At 36.7% G+C, this 13,494-nt stretch overlaps 1 pseudogene; it reads left to right on the top strand.

The window, feature by feature from the left end:
- The first annotated feature begins 375 nt into the window (after positions 1-375).
- LOC144373414 (casein kinase II subunit beta-like) lies at positions 376-941 on the top strand (annotated as a pseudogene).
- The last annotated feature ends 12,553 nt before the right edge of the window (positions 942-13,494 follow it).

Consider the following 13,494-nt stretch of genomic DNA (forward strand, 5'->3'; position numbering starts at 1 on the left):
AATACTGTCATTTGACAAAGACCCATGCAGAATCATGATAGAGACTCCTTTTTAAGCATAACTGAAAAGCTTAAGTTCAAAATTTTTTTTTTAAAAAGAAAACTGGTTATGATATAAACATCAAAATAGATCATTATCTGAATTGCTGTTTCTTCACTATTTTTTTCAAATAATTTATACCAGTAGGGATGAAAATGAACAGAAGGGAGATAAATGATGTATGAAGAAAATATAGCACAACTCCCCCCTTCACTGCCCCCCCAACTTAGCCTGCCCTTGTTGGGTGCCCAGCCTGCGCTGTAGCAGTATCCGTGGTTCCTTAGAAGCCTTAATCCCCTCCCCATCCCTGGTCCAGTTCTCTATCCAGAGGCTCACATGAAGATGATTAGCTCAGAGGAAGTGTTCTGGATTTCCTGGTTCTGTGGGCTCCGTGGCAATGAATTCTTCTGTGAAGTGGATGAAGACTATATCTAGGACAAATTTAATCTTACTGGACTCAATGAGCAAGTGTCTCAATATTGACAAGCTCTAGACATGATCTTGGACCTGGATCCTGCTGAAGAGCTAGAAGACAACCCCAACCAGAGTGACCTGATTGAGCAGGCAACTGAGATGTTGTATGGATTGATCCACGCCCACTACATCCTCACCAACTGTGGCATCTCCCCGATGTTAGAAAAATACTAGCAGGGGGGATTTTGGCTCCTGCCTCTGTGTGTACTGTAATGAACCAGCCAATGCTTCCCAACAGCCTTTCAGAAATCCCAGGTGAGGCCATGGTTCAGTTCTACTGTCCCAAGTGCATGGATGTGTACACACCCAAGTCTTTGAGGCACCATCACAAGGAGGGCGCCAACTTTGGCACCAATTTCCTTCACATGCTCTTCATGGTGCATCCAGAATACCGGCCCAAGCAACCTGGAAACCTATTGACCCAATAGGGCCTGTAAAGTAAATAAAACTATAATAAATAAAATAAAAGTCAATTTAATTTTCATAATCCAGAGAGATCTATCATTGGCATGCTAGCATATTTCCTTTTAGTCACTCTTTCCACATTATAAAACACCCACACACATGTATATATGCTCAAACACAGATTTCTTTTTGTCCTTATTACTATATGCTATTTTTTGGGGGGGGGCATCAAGGATTGAACACAGGAGTGCTTGACCACAGAGACACATTTCCAGCCATTTTATATATTCTATTTAGAGACGGGGTCTCCCTGAGTTTCTTAGAGCCTTGCTGAATTGCTCAGGACTTCACTAAGTTGCTATGGCTGGCTTTGAACTTGCAATCCTTCTGCTTTAGCCTCTTGAGCCCCTGAGATTAACTACATCCATTTTTATTAGCCAATGACAATTTCCCATGACCTCAAGGTTGAACTTCAGCAATCTGAATCAAAATGTTCAGTCATAAGTTATAAAAATGTTGAACTTAATCACTCTATCATTAGTAATATTTAGGCTATTTCAAAGTTTTAAAACTGCAAAAAATTCTGTAATAAACATTGTTGTACATCATAAATTTCTAGGAAAAATTATTGGGTCAAATAAATGATTTTTACAGGCTTTGATTCCTAGTTTCATTTTGTTTATTGAGGTTAATAAATTTAAACTAGCACCAATTTTATATAAAAGTAAACATTGCTTTTTGCTCTCATCAGCATTGAGAAATATCATATGAAAACCAATATTTTATTAGTTTAATTTGGCAGTTTTTATAACATTAGTGAGATTTGACATTTGTTTTTAGTGTGTCAAGAACTTAATTTATTATTTTATTGTTAAATTATATATTTGTACAATTTATCTAAGTTTCCCCTAAGTTTTCATTTTTTTTCTTAGTATATTTTAAAATTTTGGGCAGGGGTTGTAGCTCAGGAGTAGAATGTTTGCCTACTATGCCTGAGGCCCTAGATTCTATCTTCAAATGAAAGAACAGAATCACAAAAGAAAACAAATACTAAAAGCAAAAATATTTTAAGATCTCTTTAAATATAAGGGAAACTAACTCCTTGCCATATTTGTTGAAAATATTTGTTTTACTTTTTGTTATATCTTATTATATATATAATATTATATATATAAATATATATATATATACATACAATAACACAGTATTAAACACATATACACATATAACATACATGGATATTTTCATATAACAAGGGAACTGATATTTTAATTTGCTATTTCTGTCAGATCTTTTATGCTTTAGAAGTCCTAGCCTGATTTAAATATATATATTCTTCAGTTTGTTTGTTTCATCTTTTATATTTAACTGAAATTTATTTTTATTATTTTATGAGGTTCTTCTGAATATTTAAACAATTATCAAGGAATATTTATGTCTAATTGTATATTCTGCTACATATTCTCAAAATAAATTTCATCCTAAAATAAATTCTAATGTAGGTCAACATAGAATTCAGGCCTTTTTTTCTTCTATTTTTCTGTCTAGATATACTTGGATTATCATGTTCTAGTTCTCAGAGCTACTGGGGAGATAAAAATAAATGCTAATCTTGAAATCTTAATACTACATTTCTTATAGATGCAGTATTCAATAATAAAAATATATATGACTTAAATTTGCATAATGGAGATACCAAAATTTGCTTTTTCTTGTTTTGTCTTCCAGAACTCCCCAGGAGCAGGAATATTTAGACCTGCCTGAATGTGATAAATCTTGGCCTTGGGTACATAATAAAATCATCTGGGAAACTGGAAGAATATTGAAAAATATTGAATAACTGGAAGAATATTCAATCAAGTAGCTCCAGAAAGAATACTGTGAAAAGACAATTAACAACATTTGCTTTTCTATTTCTTATTATTTGTCAAAGTAATTTGCAGAAAATGCATCAGGTATGTTTACAAAATTTTTGTGCTCTAGAAGATTTTGTAAATCTCAGGCACTAAAAAGTTAAAGCAAAACTTTTCAAAATTGGCCCTGGAATTCTGTAGAAATATTATTTGATGAGTGTGGAGTTAGTCCAGTATTTCATTTACTTTTGCATTATTTAGTTTATTTGTTTACTCAGCAAATGGAGTCACTGTTTTGTAAGCAGATGAATGCTAGATAATAAGAACAAAAAATCATAAGCAAACCAGGAATATCTTTTATCCTTATAAAGTATATACTCTATATAAGGTATATACTATATATAAGGTATATAATCTAGCGGGGAGACATAAGGATCCAAGTATAATAAATATGTATGAAACTGAAGATCAGATGCTGGGAAAAGCCAGAGGCTTTTTAATTGGTGGATGAAATAAGAGAATAATTAATTGAGAAAGTAATTCATGAGCTGAGGCAAATTTATAAGGAGTTAATTAGGAAAGAGTAGGAGTAATAATATGTAGACCAAAAAGCAAGCATACACAATAGTCATGTGGTAGAAGGAAGCAGGGAGGTAGAACAATTGTGAGGAAGTTAATTTGTGGAGCAGATGGGGGCAGGATTTTCTGCTTTTATTATAAGAGTCAAAATGTATATTAAAAGATGTTACGTCATGTATAACTAAAAAGAACCAATACATTTTTAAAAAGATGTTAGGAGCCAAACAGGATGTTGTTAAATATATTTTCTTGCTCCACTCTGAAGAGTTGATAGAGCAGGGGTGCTGTTGCTATTTACAGACTAGATGGAAGTTAATGGAGCAGATATTTGAAGGTTATGCATACAATCTAGGGTAGTGATGTTTAGAAGCAGTACTAGATCCAAAGCCTGCAAACAGCAGTCAATCTTACCCATACGTGTTTTTGAAAATACAGCTTTGTAGGCACACAGACCTCTTGACATTTACAATGTCTATGGATATTTTCATGTTTTAATGACAAAATTGTATAGTTTTACCTAAGACTGTGTGAGGCTGAAGGCCTGAAATATTTCCATCTTTCCCGTTTCAGAAAAAACTTGCCAACTTCCAGATCATTAAAACAATTATTCTATTGATCAAAACAAGTTTTCTACTTCTGGTAAAGTACTGTAATTTTATTCCTAGAATATTATTTGTATTAATAATATTTTGTGACTTAGTATTGAATATGCTACTCATTTATAAATTCTTTGCCTCAGAATCTGTAATTATGACTTTTTATATGCTTATGTGCATTTAATCATCTGGGTTTGATTGATAAAAGCTGAAAATATTATCTCTACTTAATAAGAGATTTCAAAGTATTAGCACAGAAACTACATTATTTTATAGTTTTTTTCATTTTCTCATGCAATGATTTCTTTTAATACCATTTTACTAACTTTTAATAGTTAATATTTTTCTAACTTCTTTAGTTTTAATATTTAGTTTATTTCCATTCTATATTGTTTATTAAAGCATGTTTAAGGCCATATATTTTTATGTAAATTATTCCTCTGAATGCTCTTAGATAATTATTTATTATTCTATGCTACATTAATAAGAATAATGTCTGAGTTATTTGGGTTTTATTCTATATCAAGAGTGCACTAAATTTTTTATTTTACTTCTTATTGAATGGCTATTTAAATGTTATTATCTCTCTTTTATAGTGATCAGAAGTTACTATTGAGAGTTTTGTTATTTTACCAAAGTTTATTATCACAGTATATAACAAATACATTTTCATCCTTCTTGTGATGCAAGTTTGTTTTGAATCAGCTAGGAGGTACTATCATGCTCATATTTTGGAAGCAATAAAAAATTAACAATAACACAGCAGCAAGACATCTACTAGTTATAATATACCCAGTAATCTAAAAGTCCTTGTTTCTGCTTAGTTGAATAAAAAGAAATGATCAAAAGATGTTTAGGTTTTTTTTGTCAGAGATGGAGATGGAGATGCAGATGGAGATGAAGTGAGGTCATAAAATATTTTTATGAGTGCCTGAAAGAATTTGATTGTAGAATAATCTTTGTGAATTGAGGTGGGTTCTACTTCTGTTACAGTTTATATTCCATAGGTCCATGAGTTGAAGGGTTAATTCCCAGCCAATAGTGTTGATGAGAAGTGGTACAGCTTGTAGGAGTTGGGGCCTAATGGAATTTAGGTCATTGGGGGTGTTCCCTTGGACAGGATGTTGGGATTCCGACCCCCAACTCTTTTCCTTTGTTTTCCAGCTGCCATGAGTGGAGCATCTCTGCTCAACCAACACCTCCTTCCCGCCACAGTCTGGCTGGGCACAAAATAACAGAGCCACCACAAAAGCCTTGTAGATTCCAACAGCAACTCTTTATTCCAACAGCAACTCTTTATTCCTGAACTCTCTACACTTTATTCCTGAACCCTCTTCCTGAACACATGTAGACGCATGTTCTAGGAAAATACACTCCCTTCACTGGGCTCTGCATACCAATACTCTCAGAACCCCGAGAGAACTCAACCGGGAACTCAAGGAGCAGGCACCTAAGGCAGCAGATATGCCTTATTCCCAGCAGGATCCACCCTAAACCTGGAGCCTCCCCATTCCCAGAAGGATCCACCCTAATCCAGCAGGATCCACCCTAAACCTGGAGCCACCCTAATCCCTGAGCAGGGTCACCTTTCAACCAAAAATGCCATAGGTCATTCCTACTTGGTTATGGCTCTCAGCATCTTCCCCTTTCTGATTAATTAAACAACAAGCAATGTGGCTTAAGGACCATGCCTATGAGATCCTTGACCTAAAAGGGCAAACATCCACTGATATGGATTAACTGAGTGCTACGTATAGGTAGATAGGATACGTCTTGAAGAAGTAGGTCAATGAGGGTGTATTTGGGGGGTTCCTATTTTGTCCCTGGTGAGCAGAGCCCTCTCTATGATTCTTGATTTTCATATTCTGAACTGCTTTTCTCCTTTACACCCTTCTCCCATATGTTCTGCCTCACTTGGGGCCAAGAGCAATAGACTTGGCTGTCTGTGGATTAAAAATTCTGAACCTTGAGCACAAAATAAACTTTCTTTTCTTAAAATTATTTTTGTCAGGTCTTTGATCATAGCAATGAAAAATTTGACCAAAAAATACTCTCAATTTTTTTCTTCCTTGCAGAATAAGGTTGGTACCATCTTCTAATTATCAAATTACATTGAAAACAAGAGAACATTATTCTTTACTGGTGGAATACTCACACTCTGAAATGAGCAGTCGTTGTCCTATAGAAACATACTGGCCTCATTTTTATTTCTGTGCATACTATAGATTTTGTCTTCACATTCCAGGAATGCATAGTACAAATTCTATAATATAAATTATCTAAACATTCAAATGTGTCAAAGTGTTAAGACTCTGTGGTTTACTTGCCTTTAAAAATCAGGACACTGAAATTAAAATGGCAAGCTTAGACAGGGTAGTTGGAAATAAAATCTCACTCATCTTTACTCAGCAGTGACAATTTTATGGTTCCCTTTCTACATTCAAGGTATTAACTCTGCTATCTGTGCATTCCTTAAGTTCATTCTTACCCAATTAGAGTGGTTAATGGTATGTAAATGTGAGATAAGTTTTAATTCTCTTTTTTTTAAAAATAAGCAGGGTTGTTTCAATCAGAGTTACAGGCATAGTTTAATTTAATTTACTATTTCCTGAAATTTTCCCTGTCATCTTTAAATACCAACATTTATGTGATTATACACTAACATTAATGTTGTTGTTTCTCCATATTGGTGCACTAGATATTTATACCCTAAATCATTGCATTACTCTTTTTTGAGGAAACTCAGACCATTTTCCCAATGTGTGACAATGGAGAGAATATTATTACTATCTGATTTTGTCTTTCAAACTATCTCTATTCCTTGCTTTAGAGAGGTGAATCTTTGTCTAGGAGAGCTTTGTATCATCTATCTTTTCTTTTTTTTTTTTTTTTACCTAATGCTCAACGTATTATCATTCTACTGTAAGTATAGCCCATCTGTTCTGAAATATGCATGGAAACAATTCTTTTAGGATTGGGAATGTATCTCACTGGCAGAGTACCTCCTTAGTATGGGCAGTGTCATATTTTCTATCCCCAGCATTTGAACAAAAACAAACACAATACCATATTTATTTTTGGGAGAAAGCAATAGAGACAACCATCTTCAGAAAACTCCCTCTCTAGAAACTGGTGAACTTGTGAACTCTGGTCTCTTTGACTTGTACCCATTTACAGAGGCCAGCCTCTCTGTTAGTCAGTGTTACCTTATCAATCTTTGAGTAAATTTCAGTAGGAAAAGAAGTGGAAGGGGAGAAAAAAGGATGAGACCTAGAAATACCATACAACATTCAGAGAAATGTAAAGGTCAAATTCATACTTGGAGGGGTCATACAATATCAAGAAAGTTTCATAAAGATTCCTGTGTTGAAAATTTGGGTTTGGGCATTCAGAGTAGTAGTTCATGGCATGGAAGGGGTGATGGAGAAGAATAAAGAAAGTGATTTTATACAGGATAAAAAAAACTGGCTTCCCAATTTTGCTAAGGGCCATCTCAGAGTTAAAGAAGCATTACTATTCATCTGAAAGAACTTACTTTTGCCTGGATCTATCACACTTGCCTGTCAGACTTCTTCAACTTGTGTCTGTAACTACAGTTCATTCACACTCTCATGACCTCTGCAAAAAAGCCTCTGGAGGGCTTTTTTTGTCTTACTCTTGTAAATAGAGCCTTTTTTCTCTTCCCTGACTGATATTATTCTTCAAAGGACTCAGTTTATACTCACCAAACAAGGGCAAGATGGCAGCTACAGGGAGTCAGAAGCTCATTCCCATCACATGGACTCCCCTTCTTCCTGAGCTGACCTCTTCAATCCTGCTGGAAAAGTCCTGAGTCTCCTTCACATTATATTCTTTTTTTTTCATTATTTTTACTTTATTGATTTTTAAAACAAAATAAATGACAGATGAATGCATTACAATTCTTACTACACATATACAGCACAATTTTTCATATCTCTGGTTGTATATAAAGTATGTTGACACCAATTCATACCTTCATACATGCACTTTGGATAATGATGTCTATCACATTTCACCACACTTGCAAATCTCCTGCTCTCTCCCTTTCCCTCTAATCCCTCTGCCCTATCTAGAGATTATCTATTCCTCTCATTTTGCCACTCCATACCCTACTATGAATCAGCCTCCTTATATCAGAGAAAACATTTGACATATGATTTTGGGGGGATTGGCTAACTTCACTTAGCATTATATTTTCCAACTCCATCCATTGTCCTGCACATGCCATGATTTTATTCTCTTTTATTATAGTGCCAGAATTAAAACCAAGAATCAATAAATGGAATGGATTAAAACTATATTTTTTTTTTCTCAGCAAAAGAAACAATCTGTGAGGTTAACAGAGAGTATACATCTTGGGAGAAAATTTTTACCCCTCACACATCAAATAGAGCACCAATCTCTAGGATATATAAAGAACTCAAAAAGCTAGGCACCAAAAAAGTAAATAACACAATCAATAAATGGGCCAGAGACCTGAACAGACACTTCTCAGAAGAGGATATGTAATCATTCATCAATTATATGAAAAAGTGCTCATCTTTGACATTAATTGACATTTGAAATGGGTTTTAATAGAGGCAGCAGGAGGGTATATTTGTCTGGTTTACATGTATTGGGATGCTTTCATTTTTAAACTACCTTCTTGTCTAAAGAATGACATCTGATCAACACAGATACTTTTTTTTTAAAGCAATCGTCTTTTTTTTTTAAATGAAATATAATCAGAAAGAATCCATTGCATATTCATGGGAATGAATTTGTATTTCCCCTGAACTGGTGAAGAAGGGAAAGCAGTCAGCCAATTTCACAGTGGGCCCAACCAGCCAAGCCAGCCCCTGCCTATGTGCCCAAGGGTGCTGCCAATCTAAGGCAGGGTAGCCTATTAGAAAACAGCTTCTGCTTTTATTTTCCATTATATCCTATCCTCCCCCAAGATTTACCTAAAACTGCAGCTCCTGAATCTTAGTTTTGGCCAAGCTAGAGAGAGAAGGTGGTGGACAACCAGTGAGTGCTACCTGTGGCAAGAAAGAGGGAGGAGATTGTGATGCAGGATTTTAGCTGCAGTGGGAGAAAGGTCTGAATTCATCTCCAGGGGAAAAGTAATTATGGCGCGTGTGTTTTTAACTCATGGTAGAAGTGGAGCAGCATAGTTTGCTCTTTCATTGTTGATTTATATGATATGAAATACCTGTGTGTTTATCATGTTCCTCAATCTCCAGAAACCCTCTGTCTCTGGAATGAGCCTTTATTACATATTGTTATGTTTTAGATGTGAGCTTTCCACTTAAACTAATATGTGAGACAATACAAAATGGTTTAGAGGGGATATGATTGGGTCATGAGAGTCTTAAAGCAAAAAATGGAATTAGTCATCTATGGATTGAAATCTCTGAAGCTGTGGGTCCCCAAATAAACTTTTTCTTCTCTAAAATTGTTCTTGTCTGGTCTTTCAGTTACAGTAGTGAAAAAGCTTATTAAAGCAAATGAAACTAGAATGCAAAAAAAAAAAAAAACTAGTGCTAGCAAAGGGAAGATGAGACTTGAACCTATCCAGGGCACAAGGTCTGCAGGTGGTGCAGCTCACCTCTGCAGGAGACATCATGGTGTCACTGTTGCTGTGGCCTGAGAAACTACTTCATTAATCCCCCCCATCAATGAAAGGACCAGTTTCCCCCTAAGATCTCAATGGGTTGGTTCAGCCTTCTCCACTGCTCTGCTATGAAAGATGGAAGCAATTTCCATTCTGCAGGGGGGACATTGCATATTTGAGGGCCCACCCAAGGTAACTGAACACATCAGTTGCCTCATTATGCAATATTTATTCATGAGGAAGATGCATTTTAAAAAGGGGAGACTTAAAATGTGGTTTTAACACTTAACACTTGAGGTCAAAATACTCTTACAAAGCTTACTTATTAAGAATAGTGAAAGAGAGAAATGAAATAGCTATTTCAAAATGTCACTCCTCTCTCATTCATATATAGATATAGTCGTATTTATATAACTATATTTAGAGAAATGTATAAAATCAATCAATCTATCTATCTATCTGTCTATCTATCTATCTATCTATGTATCTATCTATCTATCTATCTATCTATCTATCTATCTATCTATCTATCTATCATTTCTCTCTCCAAGAAAATACAAAACAGGAAGGACTGTGATGTAGAAACCCAGCTGCTTTCTGAGACTTTGATACTCCTGCCAAGGGCCTTCTCTAGCTTTTTCCAGGGAATTTCATGTTTTCATTATTTTTTCTCTTTCCTTTTCTTCCTCTGACTCTTCTTTATTTGCTTCCAAGTACTTTCTGTGTATAATTCACTTTAGCCAGCACTTCTTAGTTTTTAAATTACTATTGTCACTGTCAGTCAGCGCCTCTCTTTTTGAAATTGCCATAATTTTCTTCTTTGACTGATTCCCTTAATCCCATTACTTAACCTTCTCACCCTTTGATAGCCATTAGCATGTTGGATGCATCCCCTGGCAATCTACTGTGAGATAGGAGCAAATGTGACTCCATTTTGTTTTATGACTTCATCCTGTAAAAGAAACATCTCAAGTAGAAGAGTCATGACTGGGTCAAGATGTTCTTTTCCTTTTGCTGTAGCAACCTTTAAGAACAGAAAACTACCTAATGGGATATTGATTCTGTAAATAGGGTAATGGGCCTCTGTTTCTGTAACTGGTGTGATTGGGCTAACTGTGATTTGTTAAGCTTCCCTCCGCTTGCCTGCACTGTCCCGCTTCTGCAACCTGGCTGGCTTGCATTGGCCAGGCCCCCTGAACATCCCTTTTGTGGTTTTCAGGCTTATAAGGAGTGCCCTTGCAATTGTTTGGGGCAGATCAGGGAAACAGCTTTATGTTCTGGGCAGCCACCACCAGATGTGCTTCAATAAAGGCTTGATTTGATTATACATGAGTGGTCTGGAAGTCAGTTTATGAAACCCTGGGACAAAGCTTTAACTATAACATTACCTACTACATATTTACTTAGATAATTACAGATATTTGAAAAATAAACAGTGTTATTTGGGCATTTAATTTTGCATAGATCGTGCTTTGTTTTGGGATCTCCTGTTTTTTTTTTCTTACCCAATGTGTTTCTGCAATCTTTCCATGTGTCTTTATGAAAATTTAACTCATTGTGTTTGACTACTCATAGTGAATGGCATGGGCTATAATATGCTTGTGTTATATTATATATTTTATTCTTCTACTCATGGGTAGGTACTCTGCAATGTTTAGCTGTGCTGCAAAAAAAATCCTCTCATCTGGTTGTGTTTTGTTGTGCACCTGTTTTTAGTTACTCTTTTAAATGACTGACAGGCCTTGCTGAAAGGCATAGTGCATACATTCTTCACAATTAAAATGCTTGCACAATTAAAAAATGTTTTTATGCTTCCCAATATTTTATGGTTTCCTAATTGGAAATGGATTTTATTTTTTATTGGAAGGGGTATATAAAATCAAATAGCCGAACAAATTGTGCTCCATATATACAGCAACCTTTGTCAAAATGTGGTTCACATGATATTTCCTGATACTAGATAAATAAAGCCAAGATTGTGTTTGCAAGGTTTGTATAAAATCAAATAGCTGAATAAATTATGCTCCATATATATAGCAGCCTCTTTCAAAATGTGGTCCATGTGATATTCACTGATACTACATGAATAAAACCAAGATTGTGTTTGAAAATTTAAGAAATATTAAATTTTATCAAAGTTAGAAGGTTTCTTTTATGTAGGTTTTCTCTGAACCACAGGGCTACTTAATGTCCAGGGCTGGGAGCTAAAGGCACTGATCTACATGATGCTGGACGTTAGCAAAATTGGCAGCACTAACAGAGCCCATGTGCAACTCTCCCTGGTTTCACCTGTGATGGCTGTGTGCCACCGTGACCCTGTGGCTTTGCACACTGAAATTGGACAATGGAAGATGGATATGCAGCATGCTTCCTCACTGTGAAAATAGGAAGTGCAGGTAAGCCAAGTCCAGAAGGACCCAGTGGGAGGACTGAAGGAAAGGACATCATGAATGCCAGTTCTGCCTGATTCTGACCAGTTTGGACACATGTGGAAAATGGGGAGGATGTGTGTGGTTTTGTGGTTATAGTGTGACAGGCCTAGAAGTAATAATGCATATCAAGGAGGCCAGAGCCAGCTTTTGGTTCCTACAGGTTTTCTCACATCAAAGGAATGGGGCTTCTTGGATAAAGGATTGCAGGAGGAGATACACTAGTGGTCCTGGAGTGTCTCAGGGTACCACAGTGTACGGTAGTTCTTAAAGAGAAAAGCACACAGTAAAGAACCTCACTCCCTGGAACACAGAGGCAACTGGACATACTTTAAGTGGCCAAAAGTTAGAGCAACTGAGCAATTGATTAACAAATGAAGTTACAGTGTATTGTAGCCAAGAGTCGAAATAAACAGTCTTATGGCCACTTTGGTGTAAACAAATGACTGAATAGATAGGCAAATGTGGAGAAAAGCCCCAACTCCCATGCCAAATATTCTCACATGGCTGCTTTGCCTTCAAGGAGGGGAGCAGAGCCCTCCACTCTTGCTGCCTGAGATACCAGTATTCAATGGAGGAAAAAAAGAGGAATAAAAGAGCCACTTTCTAATGGATCACCTCAGCCAGGTGATAAGGGCCAACATCAGCGGGGACCTCACCTCAGTTGTCTGGGGCCAGATCATAAGTGAACAGAATTGCACATTGTTTCTGGGTATTCCTCCCGTAAATCCATAAACCCAGTTTACTTGTGAGAAAAACCAAAGCAATAGTCATTTAAGGTCTTTCTCCCAGACACCTGATAACAATCCACAGCACTGTCCAGGAGAACATCTGAAGTGAGGATCCTATTTGTAAATATGAGAGTTGTTTTGTTGACTGTAAGAGGCCCACCATGCCAAAATAAGAGGAATATAGGAAAAGAGGGGGGAAGAGAGGAAAGCTGAGTGGGAGGCCTGTGCATGGGTGTGTCCTCCCAGCCCTTCTGTGAGCCTGTCACTATAATGTAAGAGTGAGGCTAAATGCAAAGCTTCACACTATTCTACAACACCTAAGAGGGACATGAGGAAAATGTCATAAATGCCATATTCCCACTACCATTACCATCAGCAGGCTAATGCTTGTTTTGCCTTCATTGGTCTCACACTCATGCACATAGTGTGTGTAAAAGGTGACATCTGTGTGGCCTGGATTGGTTGTGAAAGGCCCTGCTTCTCCCAAGCCTTGCACTTGTGGACTTAAACCACTGCACATGCCTAGCACCTTGCTTCTGTGTCTGCTCAAACCAGAACATTCATGCACACAGTGGGCACGACTCCCTGTACAGCTGGGTCTCCCTCTGTGTTCCTACCTTCACCCTACACAAAGCTCCCCAGCAGCTGGGGGTGGTCTGTGTCTCTCCTCCTGGATCTGCCCAGGACCACACTGCTTAGCTCATTTCATACTGTCTCCAGTGACCAGCATCCCACTTGTCTCCAGGTCTCTGCCTCTGTTTGTCTGTGACATCT

Source organism: Ictidomys tridecemlineatus, unplaced genomic scaffold, assembly GCF_052094955.1.
Source record: "Ictidomys tridecemlineatus isolate mIctTri1 unplaced genomic scaffold, mIctTri1.hap1 Scaffold_39, whole genome shotgun sequence".
In the NCBI taxonomy this organism is placed as follows: Eukaryota; Metazoa; Chordata; class Mammalia; order Rodentia; family Sciuridae; genus Ictidomys; species Ictidomys tridecemlineatus.